The sequence below is a fragment of the Mus musculus genome, chromosome 1 (genome assembly GCF_000001635.26).
Source record: "Mus musculus strain C57BL/6J chromosome 1, GRCm38.p6 C57BL/6J".
NCBI classification, from domain to species: Eukaryota; Metazoa; Chordata; class Mammalia; order Rodentia; family Muridae; genus Mus; species Mus musculus.
Window position 1 is genome coordinate 43,247,897 of NC_000067.6, and position 13,222 is coordinate 43,261,118.

Consider the following 13,222-nt stretch of genomic DNA (forward strand, 5'->3'; position numbering starts at 1 on the left):
AGAAACAAGAGACTTCTGGAGGATTTAGGGGTTTGCTATAAGAGGGAGGTGTGCACATGGAAACCAACCAACATGTTTGTGACTGTACTTTAGGCAGCACCAGAAGGACAGGGCAAGCCTGCACTGATTTGGATGGCTTGGAGTTTTCAATTTTCAGATTTTTTTCCCTGTTGCTATTTCATGTATTCAGACTTGAGAATTGCTTACTAAGCTGAGTTGGAAACTTATATTTGAAGTGGCAGGAGACCCCCTAGGTAAGAGCAGGACCCTGCTACTCTAATAGATGTATGATCCATTTTTTCCCTTGTATAAAAAAATTCAAGGTTCCAATTGGAGCCTTAGTAGGAAGATGTAAAATTCCAGTACAAAATCATGCTTGCTGGCCTCTTGTGTCTTGACAGTATATTGTAGTGCAAGTCAGATAAGTTCCTCTGGTGGTAGACAGTTCTTGAAAGTACCCCAAGGGGTAGAGACAGAACAGTTGCTTCTGGAAGCATCTTAGACTATGGTTTTCCAGTCTGAACAAGAATGTATCTACAACGAAACATTTGCAGTTAGCTGGGCAGCAGGCACATCCAAGACCACTCATAACCTGGACGGGCAAATGGATGTGTCCTAACTTTTAGCCATAGAGGGGAGGTGACAGTCCCAGCTGAAATTATAAATAGTTAGTATACTTCTCTGAAGAGAGGCAATCTGTGGCTATCTCAAGTTGCAAGTTAGCAGAGTTCATAGGAAAGCAAAGTTTCCAGTTGCCCTTTTGATAAACACATTCTTGGAAAGGGCTACCTACTGAGGGACCCTGGGGAAGATATTTTGAGCAGTCTGAGGCTGTCTGTCTGCACTCTTTGTTCTCACAGTTTGAAGTCCTTTCCAGTTTAATTATCAGGAATGAGGAGTTAGCATCCAACTGGCAGTTTTGATCAATATCTGTCAGCTAGGATCTGGTGGGCACCAGAACATGAAACATCCCAAGGCCTTCACTGCCCTATCCTCTGGTCACAGGGATACGAGGAGTTCATAGAGGTGTTTATCAGTGCCCACTAACATGGATTTTTGCTTTGTCTCTTTTTATTAGTCCTTCCATCTATACTGTCCTGACCCCAGCATGCGGCACACACAGTCATACCTGCTGCTGAAGTTAAGGACGTTTAATATATAGTTTATGCACCAAATAAACACTATGACCTCAGTTACGTATCCCTCATGTACAATCTTGGTCTCAAAGACGCTGTTTACCTACATTGTCAGTCTGATTCTCTTTCTTGACCTTACTACCATTACTGAAGTCTCAGGTCATTGGATCATGGAAGACATGAGGCTTCAGAACTACCCTTTAGTTTTAATAGTAAATAAATCTTCTGCAACTCATTTGCATCTTAGTTCTCCCAGTATATCTTAAGTCCTCTAAATATTTGAGAACTGGTTTTGACCACTGCTGAATCAAATCTCCTGCCTGGTTTTAGAGTTGCTGGATGGGAAGAGCCACACCCCTTCTGTGCAGTGGTGTTGTCTGTCTTCTAACACTACCACCACCTTCTCATTTCCCACAGTGCTATTCACTTGAGCCATATGAAATTGCCACCATGTGAAGATCAGTACAGAGGAATAATGAGAAGTGTTTACCTCCTGTAAACACTATTGTCTTGGTTACATGGTGACAAAGAGACACCATGACCAAAGCAACTTATAAAAGAAGATACTAATTGGGGATTACAGTTTCATGCCTATCATGATAGGAGCATGGCACAGGCAAGACAGGCATGGGGACAGAGCAGTAGCTGAAAGCTTACATCTTGGAATAACCACAAGGCAGAGATAGATAGCTGGGAATGGCATGAGCTTTTGAAACCTCAAAGCCTACCCATAATGACACACCTCTTCCAAACAAGGCCACACCTACTAATTCTTCCCAAAGAGTTCCACTAACTGGGGACCAAATATTCAAACATAAGAGCCTACTTAGGCCATTCTCAACCATTCAAACCCCCACAATACCTCTGAAGTTCCCTTTCAGCCTCCAATCTTATACATTACATAGGTGTACACACTAGCCCCCAACCCAAGCTGTTTTCCTAAGGAATTTATGGCAACTAAACTTCCAAGTAGTTGTGAATTCCAGTGTTCTGACTCTGGCTCCCTACTGGCCACTTCTCCCCCCAGCTCAGATGTAAACAGTCTAAAAATCTAAACAGTATTTTCATGGCCCATTTTGACTGCAGAGATCACAATGCAAATCACCCAGTTTCTCCATTTTGAGGTTTTGACATACCAGTTAGAAACATCAAAAATACAGGTAAACTTACAGAAAAATCAGCAATGAAATTGGAACCATCTAAATGAACAATTCATCTCTTACACTGTAAATGTTTAGGGTATAATGTCTGTGTTTTACATGGAAAAAAATAAGGAGTCTTGTGTGGAAATCAGCATCACATGAATTCATGGAAAACCCCTGCCTGAAGCAAGTCAGCGAGGATCCCCAAAGGTCATGTCAAAGGCCAAGTACTTGACAGCTGCTCCAGCAAAGGGAGATGTGAGCACGTGTTCCTGTGTGCCAGCCTGGCCAGTGGCACTGAACCAAGAGGAGCGGCTGGCTTCCATCCCAGGAGTTGCCTTCCCTGTCAATCATGTGCTCTTGGCATGTCTGAAATGGAAACAGAGGGCAGACATAGTAACTGAGGGCACACTAGACGTCCTTTCTGAGTTGTCCAGCGGGACCAGTTTGGAGAGCAGGAGTGGGCCTGATTTGTGTGTTCTACGGCTTCACCTGGCATAGCCTGAAGATCTAGTGTAAGTCCGTTTGCCCCTGGATCTTCACCTGACATTGAATTAGGACAAGTATTACAGGCCATTACAAGGGGACATGAAATGCTCCTGGAAGTGCTTTCTACAGTGCCTGGCACACAGGTCCTTCAGGACTGAAATTAAAAATCAATCAAAATAACACTGTTGGTCGCTGAGTTGCTTGAAATAAAGTGTTCTGGATGCTTAGAAATAAGAGCTGTCAAGACTAGGGAAGAGTCCTGTGGTCCAACATGAAGAATGTGCTGCCAGGTGCCATTGCTATCGTCCTACAGTTGTGGGAAAATCTGAGAAGGCTTTACAGGTAAAACAGCAAAGATACAAAGGCAAGAATGAAGCCATTCTATTCACGAGAACTCAAAAGGGACTAAACCCACCAAACCATTGTGCCAGACACTATAGGAAGGAAGAAGGAGCCAAACCACCATGTTGGCTCATGTTCATAGATAATAGACACCCGAAAAGGAGGATTCTCACATTGAAAGTGCCTGCTCGGCACTACACTGGGGTTTCTACCCAGAGTGTAAGGCAAAAAGTAGCCACAAGGCCTGAGATATCATTCTACCAAAGCAGTCTCATGGGAAGTGACAGCTTATATACAGCTGAGCAGCAAGGGCACACTAAAATGAGAGCTTTCACCTCACGAGTGGATCTAACCAACCGGACAACAAAAGAAGCAGCTAGTGGGCAATCACGGATTTTGATGACTGATACTCACCTTTGCCCCAGTTCTTTTTTCCTGGCGTTACCATGACAGTGTATTCATCTACATGCTGTCTTTTCTCTCGAAGTTTCATGTGTCAGCATTACCTTGTTAATGAGATACTTTCTGATCTTGGCTCACATTTTTATAGCCTATTTGGAATCTCTGAAGTCACAGCGCCAGAGCTGGGATCCCTTAGCACCCACTGACCTCAGGGGCAAAGCCAATAAGCCCAAGCGCAGGCAGCACCAAGCCCCATCCAGGATGTGCAGGGAAACCGACCACATTCTGCATACACTGGTGACCAGAAATGAGACACCATGACTTCTAGACATAACTCTTATTTGTCTTTATGTTAAAAATGTTATTTAACATAAAGTTGAAGTCAGTGATATTTCTATAGCTCTGGTTTCTTTTTATTTGCAATTACTATTTTCCATGCTTTGTCACATTTTCAAATCAATGTGATGGGGCTGGAGGGATGATAGCTCAGAGATTAAGAGAATACAATGCTCTTCTAGAGGACCTGAGTTTGGTTCCCATCAAACACATGTGTTTGGGACAAGTCACAACTGCCTGGAACTGCAGCTCCAGGAAAGACAAGTCTTATCCCTGAAGACCTGTACTCATGTGCTCACACCCTCACACAGACACACACAGACATATGAACAGTTCAAATAAGATATGAGAGTTCTATGTAGTTTAAAGCTGTTGGGATTTTGCTGGGACAATCTCTCAGCTAGCTTCCAACTTAACTCAACCTCCCAGCCCGTGTCCCTGCCATCTGGCTCGTTCTTTACCTCCCTGATCTACTTCAGTCTCCTTTCTCTTCCCTTCCCTGTCTCTTTTGATTCTGCTACCTCTGCTTGCCCCCCATCTATGTCCTTGCCTGCTCAGAAGTTCTGCCCCCTTACATCCTGCCCCAGCTATTAGCTGTCAAATCTTTATTATAACCAATCAGTAGTAAGACAATGTCTGGTCCATCTCTTTGGTTGCCTAAGGCATCGAGGACCGCATAACCTTCATCTTTGGGGTAGATGTGGAAGGACAAGCATTTTCAAATAGAAAACCTGGTTGTGGCTCATAGAAATAATAATACCAAAATTCTGCCAGCACTTAGATCTCTGCTGGAACAGAATTACCATTTGAAAAGACAACACATGCCATAATACAATGTGAAGAAAGGTCACCCCAACAATAGTAACCTGGTGGGAAATGACATGGGACTATCTCTAAGTAGGCCTGGCACTAGGCTTCCACTTCATTTAACACCAGATATGAGTATGTGTAAACATACCTTAACTGTATGGGTTTTAATTTATTAACTAGTAGATGGAAAGAGTGATAATTTACTGAATCAGTTGGTTAAATGTTACAATTATGGTAAGCCACTGCCACCATCCTAGTGAGAGAGCCTCCATCCTGGCTCAGGTAGCAATTATTTTAACGTAGTTTTGGTCACCATGGCTTTACCTTGGTTTGCACATGAATGGCAGTTATCAACAGATTCTCTGATAATACTTGATGAATATTTGCCTCATATCTAGCTCCTTGTACATTTTTAGAAGTCACACACACACACAAATACACCCCACAGTAAATGAGGAAACCTAAATGACATAAATTACAGATAGATGTCGCGAAGTGACTACATACAGAATCTTAACAGTTGGAGAACACTGGAGGTTATCTCTGTAGTCTTCTAGTCAACAAAGTGCATTGTGGGAGATGAATGACTAATAGGTGACCCATTACCAGTGTGCCCAAAATAGCTGGTGATGAACTGACCAGGAGAAGATTCATTAAGAGTCAGGTATTGGTCTTAGTGTTTTGCATTTTAATAATTTGTTTAAGTTTTGATTGACCAATTAAAGCTGGTTTGTGTTTATGAGATATGATGCTTTGATATATGTATGTGATGTAATTATATCATGTTAGCTGGCATATCTAGTACCTCACTTAACTCTCATTCGAGGAAGTGATGTCTGAAATGGATTTAGCTATACTGACATATATAATATATTATCATTGACTACCAAGTACAGTCACCTCTCTGTGCAATAGATGTCAAAACCTGCTCTCCCCGCTGTATAAAACTGTACCCCCTCTGTATAAAACTGTACACAATGCCCCTTCCTTTCCACTCTCTCCTCTCATCCTCTCTGTCTTTCTTCCTCTTTTATTTTCCCCCATTCTCCTCCCCTCCTCTTTCTCCTTCTCTTCTCTTCCTATCCCCTCTGATAAATACCATCATCTGCTCTATTGCTATGAGCTCAACTTTATCAACACAAGTGACATATGTGTTAGTCAATCTTTCTGGAAATCTTATCACTATTATTATGAGTGTTTTTAGAATGGGAATCAAAGCACAGAGAAGTGGTCAGAATACATGACATTAAAGTAGAAGCACACAAACCAACAGTTTTCACCACTCACTAGTACCTCAGGTAATTTCATACCATGCTCCAGTTTACCTACCATTCCACATTGATGCTAACTGCCTGTTTGTCCTGGCTTATTTTACTTATATTTTAACGTATAGTCTTATCCTATGTCTCTTCTTCAGGTATAATGTTTCCATTAGATGTCTGTGTTTTCTTCTTACTTGATTCTATGAATTTCCATGTGGTTATGGTGTTCCCAATACTTTTTAAGAATTTATTTATTTCATTGTATGTGTGTATGCTTGAGTACATATATATATGTACACTCTATGCATACAGGGACCTGAGGAGGTCAGAAGAGGGCATTAGACTCCCTGGAACTGGCATTACAGGTGGTTATAAGCCACCATGTGGGTGCTGAGAACTGAACCTGAGTCCTTTACCAGAGCAGTCCATTCTCTTAACTGTTGAGTCCTCTTTCCAGCCATGTCCTCAATTTTTTCTAGTCTGTTCATGACTATGAAACTCCAAGTTCCTCATTTAAAAGCTTACATTAACCACATGCTCTGTTGGCTTTGTGTTCCACTCTTGCAAAGGAAAGCAGTTTGCACAGTGTGCTAGCATTTTCCTTCTCTAGTTTCTTTGAAATGTTATCTTCCTATCTGTCCTTTGAGATAGATTAGACCTTTGGTATGAATTAATTTGTTGATCGTGTGTCAAAGAATTTCTTGTATTTGAACCTAGATGTCTCCCACCATTTCTCAAACATCTCTGCTATTATCACTTTAAACTGTGTTTTCCTTATTTCTGATTCTGATTCCATGTATCCAAGACTTCCATGTGTTTGTGTGTGTGTGTGTGTGTGTGTGTGTGTGTGTGTGTGTGTGTGTGTGGTGTATGTACATAAGTTTGTGCAAAGGTGTGTAGAGCTCATGTGGAGGCCAGGTGTCAGTATTGTGTGAATTCATTCTTCTCTGTCTTATTTTATTTTGAAACAGGGTCTCTTAAAAACCCTGAAGCTTGTGATGCACTAGACTGGCTGGCTAATAAGCTTCAGGGATCTACCCTCTTCCCCATCTCATGGGGTCTGTGTCTGCCTGCTCCAGGCTTTTCACATGGGTGCCAAGGATCCAAATTCTAGTCCAGATGCTCATGACAGGATCATTACCAATGGAGCCACCTCCCATCCTCCGTGCACTTAAGACCTTCTCATTCCCCCTCTGTGGTTTGTACATCTCCACCAGTTGCTTGTTCCTTTCAGTCAGGCACTGTCATCCTGTGTTAGAAGCACTATCTTCCCTCTCAGTGTCCTGGCTCAAGGATTCCTTCTTTAGAGAAGCCTCCAGTCTGGTCCTTCTGTCTGACCCCAGCCTTGCCCTCCTGGGAGAATAAGGATGTGGGTCTTTCCTGAGCCAGAATAGACCACAGAAGCCTCTGCTTGGGCTTGTCTTAGCCAATGGTTAAGAAGACATGTTTGGAAAGGCTAAGATGTCATTCCCCCCGCTTTTTGCCTTTAGGAAATGTTTCCACTTATCATTGAGCTTGGCAGATATTAAATCTCCCATAAAAGAATATTTGTAAAACAAGGAAGAATTTTTCCAAGCCTTATTCTTATATAGGTATGAAAAGCAAAACACAATTCCTTGATCTATTTTAGTAATGTTGCCACAAATTATTCCAGGCTATAAACAATATAAACAAATTTGACTTTCATATAGGATACTTGGCATAAGGAGGTTATAAACAATATCTTTGTTATAATCAGGACACCTTTGATACCAGAACAAACCATGAAAGAATGTAACAGAAGAAGCATGGGGGAGAGGAAGAGGAAGAGAAGGAAAGGGAAAACCAAACATTTGCCCGAGACCTGCCTCCCTCAGGACTCTCATGCTCGAGTTCAAAAACACCCATCTCCTGTCTTCTGGCTATGCTGACTTGGCAGAGTCTGTGTTCTGCTCTCTTTAAACCCCCATGTCCTTTAACATTTCCTCCCTGATTTCCATCCTGTGTTATACACCATCTTTCACCTTTCCATATATCCTGGCTCCTGGGGTATTTGATAAGATGTTTTCTGGGGTATATATACTTTCAGTATCTACCCCTAAGAAACTTCTTATCTAAATTTAGATAATATTATACTGTTGGGCCTTATAAAAGGAGGTAATCTAAGAAGGTAATTTGTATAGTCTAGGCCCTTAATATTTAGTATCCTTCCATTGTTGCTAATAGTATGAGGGGAAATTCATTATAGATCTTCTTTAGGGTACAATGGTCTCATTAGTTCCATTAAGTAAGTCATCAAACTATCATAGTAGGAAATCTTTTCCCCCAGTCTTGTTCAGATAATTCCAATAGTCTACATCTTATTATTTTAACTGTCCACAATGTGTCAGAGCTTCCTGCAAGCATGCATTCCTGAGATGGTGAGCTGACCATCCACCCTCATCACTCTTGGGAGTGGTCCAGCTTCCTGAAGATGCACAAACCTAGTAGCCAAATCTGCTAACTGCTATTGGTTTTCATAGTGTTAGCTTCCAGCCTGTCTATCAAAGAATGAGTCCACTTGAGAAACCTGATCCCCCACTAGTAGGTACAGAATCAAATAAGCCTCCAAGTTGTAATTGGCTAAGTTACAGCTCTGTGGCTCTCTGTAGTTAGATGCAAAATGCACAAACAAACTCCACTTCAGGGTGTCTCCTTTCCTAAGGTTATTTTTAGTTGAACTGATTCCCTTCCAATAGCTTACAGTTCTACAGACCAACTGAGCTCCTGTCACACCCTTCTTCTTTGTTAATTCCTTTTCTTGGATCGACCATAGTCACAGTTTAAGACCCCATTCCCACCCCCACCACATGCCACTATTTCTCAAGTACACAGAGTGGAAGGAGAAAGAATACTAAATTTTATCTTACTTCAAAGAAGCCAACTAAGCCACCTACACCTTTGGCCTGTGGAAATGACATGGCAGTGTCAGGAGCTGTTTGGTAGTTAGTTCCATTGTGGTAATCATCTGCTAGGTGTGTTCTGTCTTAGTCCTTGGGGTCTTGTAAACAGCAACCAATTTTAGTTGGTGGTACAGTCTCAACTGTGCTAAATATGGAGAGTCTCAGTGCTTAGCATTCTTCCATCTTTGTTGATGGCATATCATGGGTCCTCTCATCTCCAAGAAACAATGCTTTGTTTCTTTTTCACCAATATTCCTGCTAGTGCAGGGACCTCCCAAACTAGAGTTGCTTCTAGACCCATAGTCAGACCAAACCCTGATAAGGCCATAGATTGTACATTGGAAATATCTTGCTGAAAATGCTTCATATTGGACCTGAAGGACATCATGGTTAACAACATAGCACTATAGAGTATGGGCCGTTTCGGTGATGAGCACAGGGCTAACTGGAAGTTACACCAATGCTGCCCCTGCCCAGCATCTGGAGAGAAGACCAGAGTGGGAAAGATACAAATTTAAAAGTTAAAAGACTGGCTGGGTGTGGTGGTACACACCTTTAATCATAGCACTTTTAGGAGAGAGGATGAGCTTTCAGAGTTCCTGACCAGCCCTGGCTACAGAGTAACTTATAGGTGAGCCAGAGCTACGTAATGAGATAGTGCGCTTCTTTTGTGTTACTGTAAAGTTGAAAATTGTAAATGTAATCGTCATAAGCTGAGGGCCGTCTGTACAGTGTTAGTTCACTGGAAGACTAGCTGTTCCCTTGGCTTCAACTATTGCAGATCTTCAGGTAAGCATCTTATTACCAATATGATGAATGGTTAGTTAGGTCTATCATGTGAGCTCATAATACTAGCTACTTAGGAGACTGAGACAGGAGGAGTTGAAGGCCCATCTAAGTTAAATATCAAGACCATGTCTCAAAGAAAAGTGAAATAAAAACATTCAGGGGTTTAGCTCGGTACCTGGACTTTTAGAAGGCCCTGGGCTCAGTACTTCATTCAGTACTGCAAAGGAGAAAAAGAACAAACTCACACACACTCATTAGTCATTCCAATTTGCCTGTATCACTTCATTCTGGCGTTAAGTCTATAAAGTGTGGGAATAGCACTGTTTTATCGGCGTGGAAACTGAGCCTTGAGTTAAGTGGGACTAGAATTGAATCATAAGGTTCTCTCGGGCTGAACATTTAGTTTTGTGGCCAGTTCTGTGCTTTCAACCCTTATTCTGTAGCTTCTACCCAGAGCCCTCAGCCGATCTATGAGTCCAGTCATAGCTAAGTTTGTATGTGACACGTCATACCCAGAGTGACATTGGCCAAGTACCCAGACCTGTCCCCAAAGGCTTCTGCTTGTCCCTGGCAGAAGACAGTGGTTTCCATTCACGTGGTGACGTGCTCCTGTGTGCCTTAGAGCAGTTGGGGCAAGGGAAGTCACAGCCAAGTCATTCCTTACCCCTAAGTATCATACCATTGCCTACATGATAAAAGCCACTCTCCTTGGTGAGGTCACCATGTCTGCCATAGTCACTCCCAATCTTTCTGAACTCATCATCTGACACTTGTATCCCCGTTTTCCTGTTCCCAAACATACCTCTGAGCACTCTCGATTCTCTGAGACCTCTGTGTCACTGTGGATGGCTGAATCCTTTCCCTTCTTCATCCTGGATCACGAATGTTGGACCTGGCCTTACATGGGCTGCCTCTAAGAGAAGGTGGACAGAAGGACATTGGAGACAAGCTCTCAAGATGTTTCTCCTTTATCCTTCTAGCATTTCTGTCACTGTCACACAGAAAGCAGGCCCCAAGCAGGTGTCAGTCTCCAAATCTGGAGACACAAGAAGCATTAACTAAAAGCCAGCTCACATCCTGGAGCTAAGACCAGTAAAGCCCACGGACTCTCTCAGCTGGGAGATGGAAGTGAGTGTCTAAGGCTTGTTACTGTTAGCCATACTGTTTTGAGCTTATTTATCAGTACTTTAATAGAATATTTCATATGAACTGCTCTTTTTGAACTCTCTCCAGTGTGTGAGCATCTATATGCAGATACCTAGGAATACTAGTAAAATAGTTATCTATCCAGAGAAGTTCCTGCTCCTTGAAGTAAGCAACTCTGGAAAACTTAGCACACCAAGCACTCTCCTTTTAGGGCACTTTCTCTAAAACTTGTGCTGTTGTTTCCCTGTTAGGAGCAGATCTTGTCTTTCATACTCTTTTTGGGACCATTTTATTTATGTGTTTAGATTGGGGATGGTATTGGTATATGATCTTGTGTGAATGAAAATGAAGAATCAGACTAAAAGAGAGGCAGATGGAGGAGTTACCTTGGAGGTGAGAAACTGGTTATCCTGCCTGACTTCTCTGGGGACTCAGGTCAGGCTGTTTAATACAATGATAAATGTCATTTCTTTAAAAGGACTTTGATAGTGGCAACTTGATTGCAACCCCAACTCCCGTAATGTAAGGCACCTGAGCCTACTATAGAGAAAGTATGATAATGAGCACATCTTAGAGAGAATTATTAAGCCACAGTTAATGAACTATGACCTTAATACAAAGTGATAAGTCCAATGAGCTCAGAGAACAGTGAACTGGATCAGAGGGCCCAAATCCAAGCAGATATGCTTGGATAGGGGAGGCAAAAGTAAGGTGTTCTTGCTTGGGACTCAGCCCACCAGGTGCTTGCAGAGGACTAAGTAGTGCCTTTTGGCCTGGCTTGGTTTTGCCATAGGTGGTGTATATACATAGACACCAGAGAGAAAGGATTCCTCAAAGAAACTCCATTGACAAATGTATGAAATTGTCCTGTGGGTAGAACATTAGACAAAGTATAATCTAACTAACCCTTGCTTTGATGAGTTTCTACCTGCAAGAGACACAATTTTTTCCTGCCTCTTTACAACACACACACACACACACACACACACACACACACACACACACACCCTTCTTGATCTCTTCTGTACAGCTGAAAACTTGCCTTAGCTTGTAAATTTTGGTTTCCAGATAGCAATGTGGCCATGCCACTTCAATAGAGCTGTTTCCTGATGTCAAAGATGGTCTAAGGTGTGACTTGGCCTTAACATGTGTATATAAATGTTTTCTTCTTTTCCTACAATAATTTAAGGTCTCCTTTGTGGACAAGGATACAGCTCCCTTGAGTTTCTATTACAGAAGTCTTACTGGCTGAGGACCAGGAGCTTGTGGGATGGGTTCCTGGGGTTGGCAGCCAGGTTTGGGCCACTGCCATGTTGCCTTCTATAACTGACCTCCTGCATTCTGTGGAATGGCATGTGGGCTTGAGGCCACCCCAAGGGACTTGCTCCTAGCTGCTCCCAGTAGTGTTGACAGGCACAGCAGCTGCCTCTCTACAGGCGTATCAGCATGAATGCCATCACAGGCTGTGATTTCAGCTCCCAGTGGGACCCTCTTGTCCTGCTGTGCTCTTGTGATTTAGTGAGAGTTGGGCAAACAGGTTCAGAATTCCTTCCACAGTGATGGACACTTAAGGAGCCTGGTCTGTGCTTGCATAGAAAGGACAGTGTGAATTAGAATTATCTAAGCAGGCCTACACAACCCACATCTGATGGGCCTTCCTGAGACAGTGACACACTGCCTACCTCAAAGGTACTGGGGTTCACAGAAGGACAACACTGAGGTTGACACTTATGGGTCCTTAGCAATGTCCACTTTCACCCTGGACATCATGTCTTGGAACTGTGAATTGTCAGGGGTAACACATTGATGATGATGTCCTTTGCATGTGGACATGCTACACACTGTTTTCATTCCACCACAGTCTCCTCAAGAATTTGGTTTGCTTACCTCCAGATGCCCCGAACACATCCAAGCTTACAGTTGTCTTCTCTCAGCTTTTGTTTTCCCTCAGATTAGCTCATCGGCCACATCGCTGTTCACTCACAGTCAGGGTCAGGCCAAAGTCAATGGAGTCACCTTCTTAGAAAGAACCATGAGTCATGTCAGATTCCTGTAGACCATTCACCCTGGCCTGAAGAGCTCCTACTGCCATGAACAAGTTCTTGGCCTTGCTCTCCCCTTGCTTCTCCCTACCTGTCTCCTTGCATTGCTGTGTCACTGCCGTCTACTTTCCTTTCTCTTACCATGCTCCCTGTGCATGACACCTCTCTGAGGAGGCTCTGCCTCGGCTACTCATGGGGAAGCTATTGCTTTCTTGTTTCCAGTCCCTCAGAATCGAGTTGTCAGTTTGAGGCAAGCTCCTCTGACTTTAAAACTGAGCAGTTTGGATACGTATAATACAAGATTGTGTTTCATGTTGATTATGCACACTTATGGTCCCATCGTCTAGGGAGGCCGATGCAGAAGGATCACATGAGCTCACAAGTTTGAGACTAGTCTAAAGCATG

General features: G+C 42.8%; 1 long non-coding RNA gene across 1 annotated transcript; it reads right to left on the reverse strand.

Annotated features, from left to right (window-relative positions):
- Positions 1-261: 261 nt before the first annotated feature.
- On the reverse strand, positions 262-13,222 carry Gm29040. The gene is made up of 3 exons (XR_003947809.1): positions 12,663-13,222; positions 10,432-10,542; positions 262-2,647 (listed from the first exon to the last, which is right to left on the reverse strand). It is a non-coding gene; the product is annotated as a predicted gene 29040 (long non-coding RNA).